Source organism: Heterocephalus glaber, unplaced genomic scaffold (assembly GCF_053883595.1).
Source record: "Heterocephalus glaber isolate CG9 unplaced genomic scaffold, H.glaber_assembly_v1.0 deba00001504, whole genome shotgun sequence".
In the NCBI taxonomy this organism is placed as follows: domain Eukaryota; kingdom Metazoa; phylum Chordata; class Mammalia; order Rodentia; family Bathyergidae; genus Heterocephalus; species Heterocephalus glaber.
Genome location: NW_028258324.1, coordinates 11,893,448 through 11,916,515, shown reverse-complemented (window position 1 = coordinate 11,916,515; position 23,068 = coordinate 11,893,448).

Here is a 23,068-nt window from a genome sequence, read left to right as displayed (position 1 = left end):
TGAATGGCCAGCAATATTGAACATTTTTTCATGTATTTATTGGCCATTTGTACTTCTTCTGAGAAGTGTCTATTCATTTTGGTTGCCCATTTTTTGATTGAGTCTTATATTTTTGGGAGACTAGTACAACCACTATGGAAATCAGTGGGAAGATTGCTCAAGAAACTAAAAATAGAAATTCCATTTGATCCAGCTATCCTCCCTCTAGGTATCTTCCCAAAGGTGTTAAAGTCATCATGTTACACACATACCTATGTTTATAGCAGCACAATTTATAATAGCTAGATCTTGGAAACAGTATATATATATGTCTATCAACAGATGAATGGATAAAGAAATGTATTCCCACACAATGGAGCACTGCTCTGCTATAAAGAAAGATAACCTTGAGGCAATTGGCATTTGGAGGCAAGTGGACAGAATTTGAGAATGTAATGTTATGTGAAATAAGTCAGGCACACAAGCTCAAATATCATATGGTTCCTCTTATATGAGAAAAATATATATTAGATAAATATGACGTAGGGAGAAGTTCAAATAATTCCCCAAATTATCTATTGCAATTGTTTCAGAAATATTTTAATATATATGCTAATTTGTTTCATTTATATTAGTCATTTTTCTTAGTTCATCGAAGAGAAAGTTTTGTGCTTTTATCTGTTTCTTCTTTGTAAGAGAGTATTTTTTGTCTGCGAATTGTAGTCTGAGTAATGTGTTGGCCATTCTTTTAAGATTATGATACACAGGGCATTAACTATTGTTATTCTGTAATTATTTTGTTAAGAACTTTTGTTTTATATTTTGTTTTATATAGAAGAGTGCTTGTTAATATTTTCTTTATCAATATCGACTTGTATTATGCTAAAATAAAATAAAAATTATCCCTTAAATATAAAATTATAAATATCAAGGTCTTAATATCTGTTGTCAAAGTGCTTTCTGGAAAGGTCATGGTGACATCCTGCAACCTCACCACCAGTGGAGTGGAGGGCTTGTTATCTGCTAGATAGAGGGCTTGGTTGGAAAGTGAGCCAAAGCCCAGAATGGTGAGCAATATCCTTAGCAGTAGGGAGCCAGCCCTTGCCGTAGGCATTTAGTGGTCTCCCAGAAGAAATCTTGGAGCACAATTTCCTCAACAGGACCAGAAATAATTCCTAACCCTGGACTCTTTTAGGTGACAGAAGACTGACTGTGCTTAGGCTTCAGAGTAGGAGAAGGTGAACTAGTCCTAGATAGAGTCAGAGGAGTGTCATGGATAGAGCTGCTCACTTTAAGTATAAGAAAAATGGAAAGAAATGACAGAATAACTAGGTAAACTTACCACAGGAATATTAATTAGTCAAAATGTCAAGCATGGATATAGAAAAGCCAGGTGAAAAATCCAACCTAAAAGAAATATAAATTGGGCAACAGAAATAGCTTGCTTGCCCGTGAATGTTTTTCTTTAGAGAATAAATTAGTAGGAATATAAATGTAATAAAACAAGAACTCAAAGATGAGATGATAAAACAACAGAATGAGCTGTAAAAGGAGATTGCAGTCCCAAGGAAATGAACTAAATTAAAGTAACATAAAATAGCCAGGAACAGAATAGACAGCTAAAAACTGAATTAACAGCATGAAGGGAAAACTAAAGATAATCACACTGAATGCAGAGGAAAAAAGAATTCAATAGTTATGAAGAAAAGGAGAGACAAAGATGATTCAAAATAAGGTAATTGGTGTCCCTGTAGTAGAGAATGCAACAAAGAGGCAGAGGAAGAATTCAGAAAGATTCAAATCTGCAGCTGGAAAGGGCACCTCACATGCTCTAAAAAACAAATTCATAATGACAGATGTCATGGATTTTTCTAGGTTAAATTATTAAACTTGAAGAGTAAAGAAAGAATTCCTTAGGTGTCCAGGCATAAAATAGTTTCTGATAGTAGGAAAGATTTAGAGCACTCTCAAAAACTCTATGGTGATTTTCCAAGCTTGAAGATAATAGAGCAGCGTTTGTAAAGTTCTGAGGTTTAGGGAGACCTAAGAAAATGGTATTCAGCCAAGCATTTGTTCACATATGAAAACCATAAACAAGCATCCTTAAATATGAAATAACAGCAGCAGCAGAGGGCCCAAGACTCCTGCTTATATAAAATCAAAGCCATTTGATGAGAGCAGGCTTGGCAAATGTATAATATGGCATTGGTGGTGACCAAAGAATTCATTTAAAAAAGAGTTTCTTCTTCAGGTGTATTAGTCACTTTCATGTTACTGGTGTGAAATTCTGGAGGTACTTGACTTAATAAGATTAAATATAGATTAGTGGTTTATTGAGCTCACAGTGTTGGAGGTTCAAGTCCAAGACTAGCCAGTCCCAGTGGTTTGAGTCTCTAGTGAAGATGCCAGATGGGAAGGCTTGAGTATGTGCTGTGCCTTAAGGTTGCCCCCTAGGACTTACCTCTTAAAGATTCAAGCACCTCCCAAGAGCCCCACCCTGGGGACCAAACCTTTACATATGGACCTCCAGGGAGAGTCAAATGACATTCAAACCAAAGCACCGGGCAAATTGTGGTTACAGAATAGGATGCTATTGTTATAAACTCTTGTTAAGCCAAGCAGCTGAACAGAAGACATTGGCAGGTGAGGAAGGGAAGGTAGAAGTATGAGAATATTTTCACTTCCCTGCTGCTTGTAATGGTGAGTTGGTCAAGAGTACTTAAAATTTTTGTTAAAATATAACTGTAAATTGGAAACAAAGTCTATGTAAATAGGGAAGGGTGGAGGGGGTGAAGGAAGGACAGGTAATGGGGAAAAAATAAGAACCAAGATACATCATGTACAGGTACAAATACCCAATGATAAATGTAAATGCATTGTATACCTAAAATGTACCAATAAAAGAATTTAAGCAAAAAAAAATACAACTGTAATCTTGAAATGTTTCTTATAATATTTTTATTTTATTTAACTTTAATTTTAAGGTGGTAATATCTGTCAGGAGTAAAAAAAATATTTGTTGTACTATAAATCTTTCAAATCCCCTTTAGTTCTTTTGTCTTCTATTAAATTCAAGAAGAAAACTAAATTAAAAATAACATTAATTATTCCATTTCTCTTCCTTTCTTTCCTAACTTCTGTATAAATATCTGAAGCAATGTGTAAGGATGATCACAAATTATTAATACTGATCATTTCTGATTGGTAAGAATTCTAGTGATTTGTTGATTTCTTCTTTATATCTTTTGGTATATTGTATTTTAAATGTCTTGTACTTTAAAAATGAGAATGAATCATTATATAACATTTATCACTGTTGTAAAATGTTTATATGCTCTTACAGAAAATGTGAAATAGATTTTTTAAGAGAAAGAAAAAGATATAGCTATATTGATGGCTCCCAGAAAGCAATGCTTATGGGTATTCATGCCCATGTATCCCCTCCCACAGTGACTCTGGACTTGGCTATGTGTGATGCTTAGTCTTATGCGCCAAAAATAATGCTTGGTTGTTCAGTCAAACACTAGTCTAGAAGTTCATCCTGAAGATTATTTTTATCCAATCACTTCAGCACTTTAAGAGTATAGGTTTTCCTAGGAAGAAAGAATTCTTTCAAAGTTATAACCCATGGAAACCCTGCCTGAGTTTCCAGCCTGCTGAAATTTGGACTTAAGACTGCAACATCAACCCTTGCCTGAATTTTCAGCCTTATTGGCCTGTCCTGAAGATTTCAGACATGTCAGCCCCTACAGTCACACAAGCTGACTCCTGTGTGCGTGCCTATATGTATATGTGTGTCTATGTGTATATCCTCTTGAAATACTCTATCTTTGGGCTCTGAACTACTATGTAAAGAGGTCTGGCTGCCTTGCTGCATGAGGGGGGAGAGAGAGAGAGAGAGAGAGAGAGAGAGAGAGAGAGAGAGAGACTGAGATATCAGCCCTTTGAGGTATCAGCCCTTTGAGCGGCTAGACACTGATAGGTGAGTGAAGTTCTTCTGAATTTCTAGTCTCTGTCATGCTAACAGCTGAGTGCAGCTGTATAAATGACTCCAAGAGAGCAGCAGAACTATCCAGATCACAGAATTATAATCAAATTAAAGGTCATTGTTTTAAGCCACTCATCTCTGCAGTGGTGTATTATTTAACAATAGATAACTTATGTAATTCTCCTTGCCATTTTGGCATACAAATTTCTAGTCTTTTTATATAATTTTAAAATTTTAATAAAATTGGAATCATACTGTATTTACAATTTCACAACATGCTTTTTCAGAGATACTGTGAACAGTTTTCTGTGTTACCAAAAGTTTTTCTGGGATTTCATTTTTATCAGGTTCATAGTTTTTGACCATTTTCTATTACTACACATTTAGATGGTTCTTAATATTTTGCTATTATAAAGATTATGATAAATGTCCTTGTAAATATTTCCAGAACCAACCAACCTAAGCACCTCCTGAATTTCAGATCCATGAAAACTGTAAAATAATAAATGTTTATTGTTTTAAGCCACAACTAATGGAATAATTTGTTATGCAGCAGTAAGTAGCTAACATTGGCCCCTTTGGGACTTTTGTTTTTGTTTTATCTTTAAGTAAGAAAATCTTATACATATGTACATGTACCAATTCCCCACAAGGAATGTAAGCATTATGTACTACAAACATGTACTAATAAAAATTTAAAATAAAATAAATAAAATCTTACATAGAAATAAAGTAAGAAAATCTACGACAGATTTGGCTCCTTGTAACTCATAGGACTAACTCTCCCTTCCTCTTCTTATCTCATCAGTATTTATGGGAGGAGGAATTTTGATAATTTACACCACACATACACTCTTTTGAGTTGTTCTTTCACAACAATGTCTTCACTGACCCATATCCTGACAGCTCATCAATATATATTGGAGTCCCAGTCCAGTTTTTTTCTTTCTGTGTAGGTACAAGGTTTATACTTCCAAATGCTTACTTCCTACCATTTCTTTTTGGATGTTCCTCAGGGCATCTGAAGTGAAGATCATCAGCTCCTGGTGCAATCTCTTCTTTCTTTCTTATTTACCTTGACTATGAGATAGGCTGAGGCTTCAGGGAATGGGGAATCTGCCATTGTATTAGTTATTTATTGCTGGCTAATAATATATCCCAAAACTTGGTGCCTTAAGATGACAAATATTTGTTATCGCAATAAGTTTTGTGAGTCAAGAGTCTGGAAATGTACTACCTGGAAGTTCTAGCTCAGAGTTTTTCATGAGGTCAAAATCAAAATGTTACCTAGGATTGCAGTATTCTGAAGACTTCCTTGGGGTTGACTGAAGAGTCTGCTCCCAATATTGCTCACTCACATAGCTGATGGTTGGAAGCCTCAGGGTTTTGCTAGCTGTTGGAAGGAGGTCTCCATTCCTCATCATGTGGACCTCATCATAGAGCTGCTTGAGGATCTTCATGAAATGCTAGCTAGCTTTTCCTAGAAAAAAGTGATCCAAGAGAGACAGGAAGGCAGAAGCTATAATGCCTTTGATGACCTAGCTTTGGCAGTTTTATGCTGAGGTAAGCATGGTGGTATAACCCTGTAATCCTAGTACACCAGGAGGCTGAGCTACAAGAAAGATCATAAATTTGAGGCCAGTCTGTAGCAATTTAGCTACTTAGTGAAACTCTCTCTCAAAATAAAAAATAAAAAGGGCTGAAGGTGTAGCTCAGTGTGAAGGCTCTGGATTGAATCCCCAGTGCCATACACACACACACACACACACAAATGTCATATGCCATTGCTTCTCTCACCTTCTATCAGCCATACAGACCAACACTAAAACAGTATGGGAATGGATCACACAAAGCTGAGAATATTGGGATAGAGTACAGGTAGTGGGAGCCATCTCTGAGACTGGTACCATGCACACAATTCTTGTGTCAATGGTTTTAGACTTAGGACAATGGCTCCAGGGAGTTTCCTGTAGGGCATTCAGGTTAGTTGTGGCAGGAAAAGTGTTTAGAGCCTGGCACTTAATAAGATCGGATAAAATGACAAGAAGAAGCCAACATGAGACTCAGACTGGTATGGAGCAGTAATGTAAGTAATTTTGTACATTTTCTGAACTGTTTGTAGTATGAATGAGTATTTCTTATGCAAAGATACAAATAGAAAAAGACCTTAAGATCAGCCTGTTATCTTGGTTGTCACTTTCTCTGTCTCCGAAATATGGTTTTCTCATATTGTTCTTTCCGACTGAAGCATTAGTTTCGTTTGAGATCACTCATGCACAGACCATGAGACAAAGACTTTTAGTTCAAGAAGTTCACATAGGAGGTGATATGATGAAATGCTGGTAGGAGATTGGAGATGTGCATTGGTTAGAGAAAGGGCAGTAAAGGCAGGCAAGCAAGCCAATTATTCTTACAGATGATTGATGTAATTCCTTTAGGAGATGCTGGAAACTAGTGTAGAAACACATATGAGTTTTTCTACCTGTGGGACAGGTTCCTGGAATACTTATCCACCAATTTCACCAATCATTAGTTGAAGGCTGCTCCCAGGAACTGTTAATATTTTGGCACTTGTGGCCTGTCACTTGAGCAGGCAGAGCTTATGTGGCACCTGGAGGTATCCTTTGGGCTTGCAGTTGCAGGTGTTGGCAATTGGAAGTTGGAAGTTGGGCCTGCAGGAACATGTTATGTGCCAAGGAGACCTAGGACAGGCATGTACAGCATTTTTTGTGAGTGCCTTTAGTAAGGAAGCCAGGCATACCCTCTTTTTTTTGGTATTTTAAAAATTGTTTATTGGTACATTTTAGATATACAATACAATTACATTCATTATTGGGATCTTGTACCTTTACATGATATATCTTGGTTCTTATTTTTTCCCTATTTCCCTGCCCTCCCTTCAGCCCCTCCACCCTTTCCTATTTACAAAGACTTTGTTTCCATTTTTTCCTTTTCTCATATTTTTTCTTTTCCCTTCTCTTTCCCCTACCCCTCCCACTTCCCCTACTCCTTTAGACCTTTTCTTCCTATTTCACAATATCAGTTATACATTTTGATCCTTATTTACACTTGTCCATCAACTGGAGACTGGATAAAAAAAGATATGGTTTTTTAAAAATAAAATGTAGTACTCAGCCATAAAGAATGAGAAACTAAGACATTTATAGCTAAGTGGATGCACATTGAGGCCATGCTCTTAAGTGAAATAAATAGGACACACATGTGTAAATACCAAATAATTTCTCTGGTGTGAAAAACAGGCATATCCTCTTATGAGGAGTTCTCCATGCCCTCTCATGTGCTCTCCCTCAGTGGTTGGGTGACCCTCAGCTTTGCTTCCATTTCCCTGACCCTTTGTTGTGTCATAACTCTGCATCTCTTGCTCTACACACTGAGTTCATAGAAAACATGGACCAGGTCTTCCATCTCAGTATTTCTGCGGCACTTAGACAAAGACCTGGCCTATGCTGGGTGCTCAATAAATCTTGAGTAAATGAATAAATGAATGAATAAAGAAAGAATTCTTTTCATTGTTTGAAATAGTGTTGGTAATGCTCTATGTGTTTCTATGTCTAAAAGCTTTATCATAAATTATTAGCATTTCCACTCATGCAGGTTAATTTTACTGGAGCAATTTTCTGTGAAGGGGCCTTCCAGGTGTGGGGAAATCACTAACATGTTTATGGTGCACTCACTGGCATAGTGCTGGCTGTTTCACTGCTGAGCATTCCTCATACTCCAGGAGGAAAGCTGGGAAGGGAAGTGAGACTTATGCAGCAGCTTTCTGCCCAGAAGCCCCTCACATAGGGCAAGGCTGAGTGAGGAGGGATTGCTAGGTCTCTGCATAGCCCGAGAGCTGCCCCAGAGATCAGGTCTAGCCCCATTTTGGATAGTCATGATTTACTCATTGTCACAGCCACTAGGCACTCCGGGAAACATGCACTGTCTAAGGAGAGAGCAGTAGTGATGATCTGGCTGTTATTATGGATAATAATTGTGTTTTCTGTCTGTGCAGCCTTGGCTTATTCGGGAGCTTTGTCACCACTGCTATAATTTTAAATATTTTATTAATGATACTTTGCTGTGCTTGTGCCTTGAGGCTCCTTAAGCAAAATGAGCAATTAAAAAAAAACCAGGAAAAGCAAATGAATGAAAATAAAAGAGAGGGCATTAAAATAATCATTCTGTTTCTGTGATGTTTCAGACTTGAAAAATGTATCTCTTGCCTGCTGCAGGCAAGAGAAAATTCTCGCTGCTTCTGCCTGTTATCTTTTGCTCCCACAGTCATCCATCTCTTGCAGCTGCTGAGTGGCATGGGATATATCTAAAGTATCATCAAAAAGGACAGGAGGAGAGGAAAAGGGCACAACAGAGGCCTAAAAGTCCAGCAAGCTTGCAGCTTCCTGCTTTTAAAAAGTGTTTTTATCATCACCAATCATTCTTGCCATCAATTATTTCCATATATTCCCAATTTCATGGATAGAAGTGAGAAGATACCCAAGAACTGGTCTCTACTTGTTATTTCTTTCACTGTAATGACTGACAGTGGTTCTGGCAAAGTAATTGCAAGCCCCAGAATGTTCTGTAAGACAGATGGCTGAATGCTTAGAAAAGGGGCCAGTAGAGTAGGTGCTATGATTTGAAGACAGTTTGTCCCCACCAAAACAATGTTGAAGCCTGGTCACCAAAGGGGCAGTATTAAGAGTTGGGGGCCCCCTTAAGAGGTATATGGGGTATATATATGTTTTTGTTATAAAAATAGTTAGCTATTGTGTGAATTTGTTTCTCTTTTTTCTTTTCTGCACATACCTGCTTGCCTTTTCCCCTTTCTGCCATGTTATGATGCAGCATGAGGCCCTTGCCAGATATGGTCACTGATTTTGGATTTTCCAGAATCTACAACTGTAAGCTAAATGTACTTTTTTCTGTATAAATTACCTAGTGTCAAGCATTTTGGAATAGCAACAGACTAAGACAGTAAGGTGGTGTTCTCAAATGTTGGTATTATGGTTCATGAAGTAGAAGTTATAAAGGTCTAAGAAGCAAAATTTCTCTCCACATAGCACTACCACAAGGGCTCCCTGGGTCAGATCAGGATTCCAAACTCAGGGACACATGGCCTGTACAACTTTGACCACCAGGGTGTTTTAAAAGTACTTGAATCAGTAGCCAATATTTGCAAGTAGAGACATCAAACATAAAAACTTGACTTTCAGTCTCTTATAAAAGTTCAGAAAATCTGCCACCATACGTCCACATGATAACTTGTCTGGAGCCAGTGGTGGGCACTCTGTGGTGTGCTGGAGCTGGATCCTACAGGCTTGTGAAGGATTTGTGTGTGTGTCCTCTCAATTTTGTCTTCAGCAACTCACCTTGGTAGCTTGAAGTCACTGAGATAAATCATGTGAGGGTATTGATGCCATGAAAACTGACAAATGCTATGGTTTTCTTTTTCCTCTTGGGCACCCAGTTGTTAAACACTTGGAAACACATCACTGAGGCCACTCCTTTGGATGAGAGTGTCCGGTGTGCACCTACTGCTCTTCATCCTCCCTGTACAATAAAACTAAGTTGCCCTGCTGTCCCCTGGGTTCAGATTCTGGATCTGAGATCATCTTACACCACCTCTTTCTGTTTCTGGGGCCTCTGTGAAGATAACCCACCACCCCAGGATAGAGTCATTAAGGCAGAGTCTCTGATGGGAGAAAGATAATAGACTTTGTTCTTGGAGACAAGATTGGCTTGATCTTTGGGGATGAAAGACTCTGTGAGCTGAGAAAGTGAAGAGTTCATTCTAGGAGGTGGGAGATATGAATGTCTTCTGTGGCAGATGTCCAGCCTCTGCCTATACACAGTGTCCTAGCTGTTTGCCCTTCGGGGTGGACAGTAGACAGTGCAGCCTGGGTTCCCCAGAAAATATCCCTTCCTACAACAGTTAGGCACACATGCAAGGAAGTGCATGCTTCTCAATAGACCCTTCATTCTCTGAGCCTGGGAATAGGGAGAGATGCCCATTGGCAGGCCTGACTTCATGAATTTTCCCCCAAAGACTCATATTGAAAACTTGATACCAAATGCAGCAATGTTCAGAGGTGGGGCCTAAAGAGGTGATTGGACCATGATGGTGCTAACCTCGTCAATGTACCAACAAGTCCATAGCCTAGTGAGCTACCAGGAGGTGGGGCCTGGTTGAAGGGAGCATGGGGGCATGACCTTGGGGACTAAATCTGGTTCCTGGCCCCTTCTTCTCTCGCTCTTCCTTGCCTTGCTTCATGAATTGAGCCATGAGTTGAGTAGATTTTCTTTTCCATCCCCTTCTGCCATGTTGTTTCTGCCTTGGAGCCAGATGATCATGGACTGAAACCTTTTTTCCTTTATGCCATTTATTTGATCAGCAATGGAAAGCTGACCACACACCCAACCACACAGGTAGGGAGGGTGAACTGACTTACATAGTCAGAAACACCAAGAAATGTGTTATTTCTTGGATGGGTACAGAAGTGACTTTTCTATTCACTAGGTTGATTTATTTTTTAGCCATTGGAGCTGGAGTCGAAACTGGAGGCATAATGCTGAAGTTTGATGACACACGAGGGATTTTGGCAAGGTCTCTACCCAAAAGAAGTTCAGAGTCTAGTGGGAGACATACAGAAATAAACTAACAGTGCTTACTCCACGCAGCAGATTAGAACTGAAATCTGTAAAATTGACACTGGGAAAGCAGAAGCCTGCACAACTGTTTCTGAACAAATTGGATCAGGGGATTTTGTAGTAAACCCAGTAAAGTGAGAAAGAGTTCTCTGGGTGAAGAGGGTGGGAAGGTGCAAGTCAGATGCTTAACTAGAATCCTCTTGTTTGGGGTTTGCTGTCTTCTGCAACTTATAACAGGATGAGTTTCCTTTAAAAACTCTATATGCAATTACATAACTATCCTGTGTAATACTTGTGATGGAACCACAAAACCATTCTGGAGGCTGGTTCAGATGACCACTTGATAACAAGGTCTTTCTTGCTATGTGATGGGATAACATTTGGAAATACCAATACATCTCTTAGCCTAGTTTAGTAAGAGTATCCTTGCCTCAGAGAAGGGAAATGACAGCAGAGGCATTGGCCAAGCTTTGGTTGGGAAAGGCTGAGACTGTGAGTGCCCTTGGCGAGTGGTGAAGTCAGGGGGAGACTAAGACAGGCTTTCTGTACCCTACATTGGGCATTTTTTGTTTCAGATTGGGAGAAGTGAGAGCCAGAGAGGAAGAATGAAAATGAGGAGTAGGAATAATGGTACCAAGGACATAATTCACTTTGGCCACCCTTCTTCAATGTGTCTTGGGAGGAGGAAAGAAAAGCAGTTAACTGAAGGCAAAAATCCTTAGCTCTATTAAAACAAATAAATCCTTTGTGTGGTAAATATCTTGTGAAGTTTTCTTCACTGTCTTGGAGTAAAATGAAATTCATGGGTAATATAACTCTTGTCATTGTGACAACCAATTAATATGTCTACAAATTTCCAAAATATCTCACGGTAAATGAGACCAGTCCTGGTTGAGAATCCATTGGGTTTCCTTCCCAGACAGAAATCAGGGAGGGGCAGGCCCCAGACTAGGAGAAGTATGGGGAGGGTGAGAAGCATGGTAGAGCATATGCCTTTCGAATCTTCAGGAACTACAGAATGCAAAGGGGTAAGTCTGTGTGTGTGTGTGTGTGCACGCACATGTACACATACCACACTGAGTTCCCAGGCCTCATTGGGAAATGACCATGACAGCAATCTGGGAGGCTGAAGAGAGAGGACAGAGCCAAAAGTGCCTTATGTTTGGAGCAAAGGATGGCCTAGCAACGACCTGCATGTCCTGATCACCCAAGTCAGAGGAGTGAGAACCTCAGGGAGAACCCAGCATAGATGCCCCAGCCCCACCCTTACCAATGCCCATTCATAGAAATAAAGCCATACTTCTTTCACACATGGATTTTGTGGACCAACATTCTTACTGCTACAGTTCTGTTCAGAAGCGTCCCTCACTTGAGTCCAGCCACCCACCCACTTTTCATCATAGGAGGTGTGACCATTGCTTATGATCTGTTGCCTGAATTTCTGCTGCTTCCAATTCATCTACAATTATCTTTTGCAGGTAAAGATTCTGGTGTGGTCTAAAGATAGTCTGCAGGTTTATGAGACAGAAAAGCAGAGATCTCAAGTGTAGATATGTGGAGGGAAAAAGTATCTGTCCCTGTGGGGGACAATAATCATGTGATCTTACTTTCCATCCTTGCTAGGGAATGAGGAGGGTCATGCTGGTGATATATATATTTTATATATATATAAAACACATAAAATGTATATCATAAATAGATATATGGTGACAAAATGGGATTTAGAGAGAGAAAATCCCTGTTTTATATCTTGATTTAATTTTTCAGGTTATTCAAGTAAGTCTCTTTGGAACTCAGTTTCTCCATCTGTAGAGTGGGTGGACAGACCAAATGTGACAATGGTTAGCGAGATTGGCAGCTGCAGTGCAATGGTTGCTAATTATTGTCACAAAAATCACATCAGGAGCAGCTAATTTTTGTCACTCACTGACCAGATGGGGGTAAATAGATTTCCTCTTGGCTTAGTGGCTTCTGCTTCAGCTAATTACAACTTAAGGGTCCTTTGATTGCTACTTGAAACTGTAAAAGTTTCTTTGAAAGTAATTTAATCACCCTGTGAATAACTGAGTGATATATTTCATTATACAGACGATTGAAATGCAAACTACTAATTGCATATAGACTGTATTTGTGGAAGTTTGATTTTAATCATTAATTAGTTGTTGTTTGTTCTTGGTTAGTTTTCTAGATGAGCATGTTTTTGTAAAGGATTATTGAGATCCATCCATCCATCCACCCATCCATCCAACCAACCAACCAATAAAATATACATGTTGAAGTGCTTGGGAGAGTTTCTGTGGGAACTCACTTATAAGTCAGGTATCAGGTATAGACACTCTTTTTTTTGTGTGTGGTACTGGGAATTGAACTCAGGGCCTTGGCACTGAACTGCATCCCTGGCTCTTGTTATTTTATTTTTTATTTTGAGACAAGGCCTTGCTAAGTTGCTCAGGCTGGGCTTGAACTCGTAATCCTTCTGCCTCAGTCTCCCAGAGAGCTAGGTGTGTGCCACCATGTCAGGCCAGATGCTCTTCTGGATGTCAAGTATCAACTTCTTGGACTCTTGATGGTTTTTTTCCCCATTTTTGATGCTATATTTTACTTGCACTAAATATTGCATACTTTACCTAGGTCAATGTTTTATTGGTATTTCCTGGATGATTTTTTGAAGGGATAAGAAGATTATTTATTTGCTTATTGTTTGGACTGAAAAGGAGCAGATGATGGTAGGGTGATATCAAGACCATATCTCCAGAAGCAAGCTAAGTGAACATGTCAACGTATATTCTCTCTCTCTCTCTTTTTTTTTTTTTTACAGAATTTAACAAAATAAAATTAAGAATGTCAGAAAGTCTATAAATATTAGAAGAATGTGTACTCTTGGGGTGGGGTAAAGGGAAGACATTCTAAAATAAGTCAGGAAACATAATTCAAAAAGAAAACTGACATAATTGATCAAATAAATATTTAAAACTTTATATGTCAGATGATACTATAAACAAAATCTAAAGACAAAAGACTAGGAGAAAATACCCATGATCCCTGTATGGAAGGTTAATATCTCAAGAACTCTATAAAGTCATTAGAAAAAGCCACATAGCCAGTAGAAAGAAATGATGGAAAGGCAAGTCACACCTGAGAAAGCAAAAATGGCAAATAAACATATGAAAAGATGTACAACCTTATTCCAAATCAGGAAAATGTAAATTGAAAAAGATCAAATCCCATCTTTACTCGATGGATTGTTAAAACATAAAATGATTGAGGATTGCTAAAGCTTGGCACAGTGTGGGGAAATGAACTTTCATCTAGTCTTTGTAAGAATGTGAGTAGCTGTCATATTTGGGAGAAGTAACTTATAGATATTTTTAAAGACAAAAATGCACACATTCTTTGATCCAATAACCTTACTACTTCAGAGAAATAAAGGCACTAATACATAAGGGGAAATATACAAAGGTAGATATTGCAGCAGTGATTTTAAAAAAAATGGGAATTTGAGGATCATAAATGTTCATCTCTTCAGGGATAACTGAATAATGTACAGTGCATTTTTAATATTAAGTAGTATAAAGCCACTGAAAATGAAGACTCAGATTTATATTTATTGACTTGAAAGGATCCACATTTTAGGGAAAAAATTAAGTGTATTTTGTTGAGGTTTAGAAAAAGTTATGGAAACAAATACCTCAAGCTGCTGACATTGGTTACTTCAAGAGGATGAGGTTAGTGTGAAGATAAGAGGAGGCTATTAATAGCTTTTAAATATATTTGTTTGGTTTGAATAGTTACAAATAATGTCTTAAAATTAATAATTCCATTAAGGTAGAAGAAAGGTAGGAAAAACAAAAAGAAAGGAAGAAAGAAAGGACAAAAGAAAGGAAGGTAGCGCATTAACATTTTAGACTTTAGACTTCATGAGAGGAAAAGAAAAAGCTTTCCTTAACCACAGGAAAAAGTGGTTATAAGTCAAAAGCAATCAGAGCTAACAGAAATGCCATTGTACAGCTTTGGGTCTTTAACCTGATGCTGTTATTCTTATGAATTACAGAGACAGATTATTTTGGGTTAATGTTCTGTTTTATAGCAGTGAAGCTCTTTCAAGAGAATTTTACATAGAAGAATTTCTGACCCTCCTTTCTTTAAAGTCTTAATTTTGCTTGTTGAATGATTACTTGAGATCTTGATGATTTAAAAAGAGAAAATAATAAAAGATAAATAAGATTAAGAATGGGAGAAAGAAAAAATATTGTATCCCTCAGTAGTTTGAAGGTTGCTGTAGTTCATCTTCAAATACAGAAAGTAATGAAAGATTTATTTAACCACATTCCTCTTAAGGTCGGAGGGGCTCAGATGATCGCTTTCTCATCCATGCTGTCTTTCTTCACCTGGGTCCTCTTATTTATTTCTCTCTTCTCTTGAGCCAAAATTTGAGCTGCTGTGAGAGATTCTTAGTCAGTTCCTAATATTTGAAACCACTTTTAACAAGACCATCCATCTCCTCCCACTGCAAGTGGCATTATCTCCACATCCTTGGAGATGAGCCGCCTCTTCCCTCTTTTATCATTCTGAGCTGCACACGGTTGGTTAAAATACCCTGATAATGTTCTTGTTGGTTTCTCACAAGTGAAATAACAGATAACCATTCTCCCAGTGCTGGTGATGGAATCATCCAGCACCCAGATAACCAAGAAAGGAGGTATCTACTCTCATTGCATTCTGTGATTAAGATCTCGCTGGAAAAGATACAAATGAGATTGCCTTTATAAAATAATATCCATGCCCATATCATTTTACTCAGCTCAGATAGCAGCTAACATCCTTTCTTGGGGCTCAGTCTCTGTACAAATCTGCATTGGCTTCCAAACATGTATGCCTCCACCTGCCCTACTGGTGAGATAAGACTAAAAGTATTAGATGGCATATTAAATTGGACAGCATTTTTCATATTACTCATTCAAATGAGATAACAGCTGCAGGATAGTCTGTTTCATTCTTGGCAGAACTCCCAATCGTTGTGCTGCTGAAACAAGGCTAGACTTACATCTCAGCAATGTGGGGACTTGTCTGTGGCTACCATTCAGTAGTGCCAGGAGGCTGCCCTCCTTTAAGTTCTTTTCCCAGAATTCTTAGTGTGAATTAATAAGGAACAAAGCTTTTCCTACCAACCAGATATAGGCTTAATGTGAAGTTATCGTACCAATAAAAGAACTTTTTAAAAATGTGAAGTTATGTAAAAGAGATAATGTACAGTGCTTTTCCCAAATTGTAGTTATAGAGTCCTACTTTTAATGATTCTTGTTAGATTAGGCATCACCAATAATGTTATTTAATGTTTTTCTTAAATTTTATTTTAATTTTAACTAGTAATAGTGAAGAAATCACAAGTTTGTTATGAAGCTTTTGTTTTATATCTGACATTAATATATAATTATTAATATTGTTTTCTGTATATCACCCCAAATCATTTTGAGTGTTACTCATGCATATTTCTTTGAAAAACATTCTTACTGTATTTCTTGCTAATGTATATTCTGCCTGTAATACAGTTCATCTCTGGGCAGCTGCCTTTGATGAGTGATTCCATGCCAGAGAAGGACAGGGAGGACAATATGTGGACATAAAAGGACTCAGCAAGGAGACACTGGAGGGGAGTCCTGATGAGGAAGACGGAACCACGGACATCTTCTTGTCACCTTTCTCCATGGGATCTGAGCTTGGAGTATGACTGAGCCTTTGGTGAAACCCTGAGCCACAGCACATGTTCAGGCATCTCTGGGGTGCCCTAGGATCTTGCCCCCATCCTATGACCACTCCTAGTTTGGGGTCTAAGCAGTGTCATGAAGAGGAAGCAAAGATAGCAAGCACAACATGGTAAGTGCCAAGCTTTGCAAAGTTAAACTTTCCATCAAGCCTATCTTGTCTATCCAAGAAAACTGACTTGATTTTGAAGGCATTTAAAATGCACAAACAAAATAGAAAAACAGCAACAAAAGCAATCAAGTGGGATGCAAAGTGTAGACTGGAAAGTTCTACTTTATAGGTAACAGAGGCACCTGGCAGCTTTCAGAAGCATCTGCTCCTAGCTTCTTTAGGTTCTTAGAACTCTGGGCTTCTTAGAGCTTTTACTGTGATCACTAACTCTTTTCCTTTGTATCCTGGTCATGACCCTGAACAAGGGTACTGAGCTCTTGTGATGATCCAGTCTGCTCAGGCCAGTTCCTTAGGGTTCTCCCGTCTCATAATCAGCCTAATTGTCACACATGTGGTTCTCAATGCCTTAGACATGTGGCTTCTTCTCCACAAGCTGCAAGAACATGGAGTTGTATAAGAAATATGGATGGTTGATAGGAAGACAGACCAGAAGGAGTTAATCTCCAATCAACCATGATTTAGTGTGGGCCTGCAAAGCGTGCAGGCTGAGCTTGTGGGAACACCACAGGGGAGCAGTTAATCAGATATCACTGTCCAGGTGTGTGCATAGCCTGACTGATGAGCGAAGACTGAATTAAGTGTTTGAGGCCAATTCCTGTGTATAAGCCTGAGACCTATGAGGGGCAATCAATCCTTGCTTCATCCTTTAATTCACATCCAATACTAATAACAGTACAGCAAAAATTAGTGGGGTATTTTTGTACTCTGGTATTTAAAGGGATCCATAGATTTTTGTAAATAGTATTTCCCCTAGTCATTTAGGGCCGATTAGATCATACTTTCCTGAAGTTACTTTTGCCCTCATCCTACATACCCATGAGACTTGGTCTCTTCAAGGCCACCGACTGCTTCATTTCCCAGACTCACTGCCTGCATCTGTGCATGTGGCCTCTTCCCTGTCTGACCTTGCTGCTGGTCCTTCTAGTGGCCATTTGTGTTGAGGTTCCTCTTCTATCTTTGTTAGTAAAGAAGGGAAGAAGAATTATTGTAAGATGTTCTTTTTTAGTATACTTTAGTATATTTTTATAAATTATACTTTATTTTATACATTATATTTCATTCTTTTTTATACATTATACTTTATACTTTTTTTCTATTTAGTAAAGTAGAATATTGTTCTTTTCTGATTTCTTAAATTCAAATTGCTCCTCTGGGCTGAATCACCCCGCTGCAGACAGGCAGCCACCTGGTTCCATACTACAAAGGTGCAGAGGACACCAGACCACCAGACCAAGGTACTGAGTCCCGCTGCTCCTGGCCCAGAGGTAGGGGATTCTGAGCCACACTCCCACTGCTCCTGGTCCAGAGGAAGGGGCTTCCCAGTCACCATCCCTACCACTGCTCCCAGCCCAGAGGAAAGGGCTTTTGGGCCACCTTCTGTCCTGCTGCTCCTGGCCCAGAGGAGGGGGCTTCTGGGCCACCATCCCTCCCACTGCTCCCGGCCCAGAGGTAGGGGATTCTGAGCCACCATCCCACTGCTCCTGGTCTAGAGGAAGGGGCTTCCTGGCCACCATCCCTCCTGCTGATCCCAGCCCACAGGAAAGGGCTTTTGGGTCACCATGCCTACCTCTCATCCCGGCCCCTGTCCCACCTCACTCAGCTCAGAGGGGCTAATCCATGCAGGAGCGAACAGCCCCCCACCCTAGTTGAAATGAAAAAACACATAAATAAAGCTCAAAACCGTACTTCCAGATGACCTACAGCAACCCCAAAGGGAAATGAGATGGAACACTCTGATACTCAACCACCTGGACCCACTGAACTGGCAACAAAAGGGGATCTGGAAAAAATGAAATCAGAAATAATTTCTCAGATAACAGGAGAAATTGTGCCCCTAGTGCAAGACAAGATTAATAAATCTAGAGAAGAACTCAGGAACATGATGGAATCCCAACATAAGAAACAAATGGAATCCATAAAACAGATGCAAATAGATTTCCAGGACATGAAAAACTCCACTGAAAGTCTACACAGCAGAATGAGCCAATGTGAGGACAGAATTTCAGATATAGAAGAAAAGATTGCAATTAGTGACCAGGAAAAGAAAAATTGCTTCAAAATTATAAGGGAACATGAGAAATCAATCCAGCAGCTGCTAGATGATGCAAAGAAGAAGAACATAAGACTGATTGGAGTCAATGAAGAAACAGGAGAGACTGCAGATGACATAAAAAATCTCTTTACAGAAACAATGGCAGAAAACTTCTCAAGCAGGGAAAAGAGCTTGACATACAGATAAGTGAGGCATATAGGACTCCAAATATCCTTGATCAAAAAAATCTACACGTAGGCATATAATTGTTAAGATTCCAGAAACACAACAGAAGAGCAAAGTTCTCCAAGCAGTCAGAGAAAAGAAACAAATCACATACAAAGGAAAGCCCATCAGAATCACAGCAGACTTCTCAACACAAACCATCAAGGCAAGAAGAGCTTGGAGTGACATATTCCAAGCCCTAAAAGAAAACAGCCTCCAACCCAGATTGATGTACCCTACAAAACTATCTTTCAAAATGGATTGAGAAATAAGATACTTTCATGACAAAGAACACCTTAAGAACTTCATGAATACCAAACCAGCACTCCAAAGAATTTTGCACAGTATCCCAAGAACAGACATTGAGGATCACAACCCCAGGAAGCAAAGCAGAATGAACCCATCTGGCATGACAAGAAATTAAATGGAAAGGGGGAGAAAACAACAAAAAGAAAAAGTCATGGCAATGACAAGTGAATACGTTTCAGTTATAACCATCAAGGTTAATGGTCTCAATTCACCAATCAAAAGAAATAGACTGGCAGAATGGGTCAAGAAGCAAAATCCAACAATATGCTGCATACAAGAAACACACTTAATTCAAAAGGAAACTCATAGACTGAAAGTTAAAGGGTGGAAAACAATACTGCATGCAACAGGAACCCGAAAAAAAGCAGGAGTAGCTATCCTCTTTGCAGATCAAGTAGATTTCAAACCAACACTGATGAAGAGAGACAAAGAAGGACACTACATCCTTGTAAAGGGAAGAATCCAAGAGGAAGAGATGACAATCATAAATATCTATGCACCAAACACTAGTGCACCCAACTATATAAAACAAATACTAACGGACAGGAAAAGTCATATATGCACTAATACAATTGTAGTGGGGGACTTCAACACCCCACTGTCACAAATAGATAGATCAACTAGACAAAAAATAAGTAATGAAATACTAGAACTCAATCAAACTCTTGAACAAATGAACTTAACAGATGTTTACAGAGTCTTCCACCCCACAAAATCAGAATACACATTCTTCTCAGCTGCACATGGGTCATTCTCCAAAATAGACCACACACTCACACATAGAACATGTTTAAGTAAGTGCAAAGGAATTGAAGTTATCCCCTGTATAGTATCAGACCATAGTGTGATGAAATTGGAGATCCACACCAAAAGAAACTCAAAAAATTTCATAAACACGTGGAAATTGAACAACACACTTCTGAATAACCAATGGGTCACAGAGGAAATTAAAGAAGAAATCAGACAGTTCCTTCAATTAAATGACAATGACAATACAACATATCAGAATCTATGGGACACAATGAAAGCAGTCTTAAGAGGGAAATTCATAGCAGTGAATCCGCATATTAGGAAAACAGAAAGAGCCCAATTAAACAACCTGATGCTGAACCTCAAGCTTCTAGAAAAAGAAGAGCAGGACAACCCCAAAGCTCATACAAGGGAGGAAATTATAAAGATCAGAGGAGAAATCAATGCAATGGAGACTAAGAGAACAAAACAAAAAAATCAATGAAGCCAAGAGTTGGTTCTTCGAAAGAATCAACAAAATTGACAAACCTTTGGCCAACCTTGTCAGAAAAAGGAAAGAAAAGGCCCAAATCCATGCAATTTGGAATGAAAAGGGTGAAATTACAACAGACCCAGCAGAAATCCAGAGGATCATCAATACCTCCTTCCAGAACCTATACGCCAATAAGATGGACAAAACAGAAGAAATGGACAGATTCCTAGATAAATATGAATTACTAAAGTTGAATGAAGAAGACCTAAAAATTCTGAACAACCCAATATCAACCAATGAACTTGAAAATGTAATTAAAAACTTATCACCTAAGAAAAGCCCAAGCCCTGATGTCTTCACTGCTGAATTCTACAAGACATTTAGAGAGGAACTGCTGCCACTACTGTTTAAACTCTTCAATGAAATTGAAAGGGAAGCAATACTCCCAAATTCATTCCTGGAAACAAGCATCACCTTGATCCCCAAAGCAGAGAAAGACCCAACTGAAAAAGAGAACTATAGGCCAATCTCACTAATGAACATAGATGCAAAAATCCTTAATAAGATACTGGCAAACAGAATGCAGAAGATCATCAAGAAGATCATGCACCCTGATCAAGTGGGATTCATCCCAGGGATGCAGGGATGGTTCAATATATGAAAATCAATCCATGTAATACACTATATCAATAGAACCAAAGACAAAAACCATATCATTATCTCCATAGATGCAGATAAAGCATTTGACAAAATCCAACATGCATTTTTGATAAAAGCCCTACAAAAAATTGGAATAGATGGTCTCTACCTCAAACTGATAAAAGCCATCTATGAAAAACTAACACCCTGTTTCATACTAAATGGTCAAAAACAAATCATGCACACTAAAATCAGGAACAAGACAAGGATGTCCACTATCAATGTTCTTGTTCAATATAGTTCTGGAAACATTAGCCATGGCAATTAGACAAGAGAAAGAAATAAAAGGAATAAAGATAGGTAATGAAGAAGTCAAATTGTCATTATTTGCAGATGACATGATACTCTATATAGAAGACCCCAAGAACTCCACCAATAGTCTTCTAGACTTAATAACCAAATTCAGTCAAGTAGCTGGTTACAAGGTCAACACATAAAAATCAATAGCTTTGCTCCACAGGAAAGACAGACTCACTGAGAGAGAAATAGGGCAAATAATTCCTTTCACAATAGCATCCAAAAAACTGAAATACCTAGGAATCATCCTAACGAAAGAAACCAAAGACCTCTTCTCTAAAAACTATGGCACTCTGAAAAGAGAGATTGAAGATGATATCAGAAAATGGACAGACATCCCCTGCTCCTGGGCAGGAAGGATTAATATAGTGAAAATGGCCATACGTCCAAAACTGCTATATAGATTTAATGCAATTCCAGTTGAGATCCCAGTAGCATACTTCATAGACCTCGAGAAAACAATCCAAAAATTCATTTGGAACAAGAAGAGACCCAGAATAGCAAAAGCAATTCTAGGTAACAGAGACATGGCAGGGGATATCACAATCCCCAACCTGCAACTCTACTACAAAGCTACTGTGATAAAAACAGCATGGTACTGGCAAAGAAACAGATTTGAGGACCAGTGGAACAGATTAGAAGATGCAGAAACAACGCCAGATACACTCAGTCATCTCATCTTCGACAAAGGAGCCAAACACCCTGACTAGAGGAAAGATAGCCTCTTTAATAAATGGTGCTGGAAAAATTGGGCTTCAACTTGCCAAAGATTCAAACTAGACCTGTATCTCTCACCATGCACTAAACTAAAATCAAAATGGATTAAAGATCTAAATATTAAAATAGAAACTCTGAACCAGTTGGAACAGAGGTTAGCTAGAACCCTTGAAGACATCGGTGTAGGAAAAGATTTTATGAACAAAACCTCAGTTGCCTGTGAACTAGCACAAACAATCAACAAATGGGATCTCTTCTTATTGAAAGGCTTCTGCACAGCAAAAGAAACCACCAGCAGTGTGAAGAGATAACCCACAATGAGGGAAAAAATCTTCACCTGCTCTTCCTCAGACAAAGGTCTACTATCTTGCATCTATAAAGAACTTAAAAAGATCAGACCTCCCAAATTTAAGACCCAATTGAAAAATGGGCATCTGAAATGAACAGACATTTCTCAGACAAAGAAGTAGAAATAGCAAATAAATACATGAAAAAATGTTCAACATCACTGGTCATTTGAGAGATGCAAATGAAAACTATGCTGAGATTCCACTTCACTCCAGAAAGAATGGCTGCTATCATGAAATAATAAATGCTGGCAGGGCTGTGGGGAAATAGGGACCCTGCTCCACTGCTGGTGGGAGTGTAGACTGATGCAACCACTGTGGAAATCAGTATGGAGATACCTCAAAGAACTCGGACTGGAAGCCCCATTTGACCTCACTATTCCACTGCTGGGGATCTTCCCCCCAAAATTAAAAGAATCATACCACAGTGATATATGTGCACCCATGTTCATAGCAGCACAGTTTGTAATAGCTAAAACTTGGAAACAGCCCAAATGCCCATCAACTGGAGACTGGGTAAAGAAAATGTGATTTTTTAAAGAAAATGTGATTTTTTAAATAAAATGGAGTACTACTCAGCCATAAAAAATGAGAAATTAGAGATATTTATAGCTCAGTGGATGCACATTGAGGCAATATTCTTAAGTGAAATAAATAGGACACACATG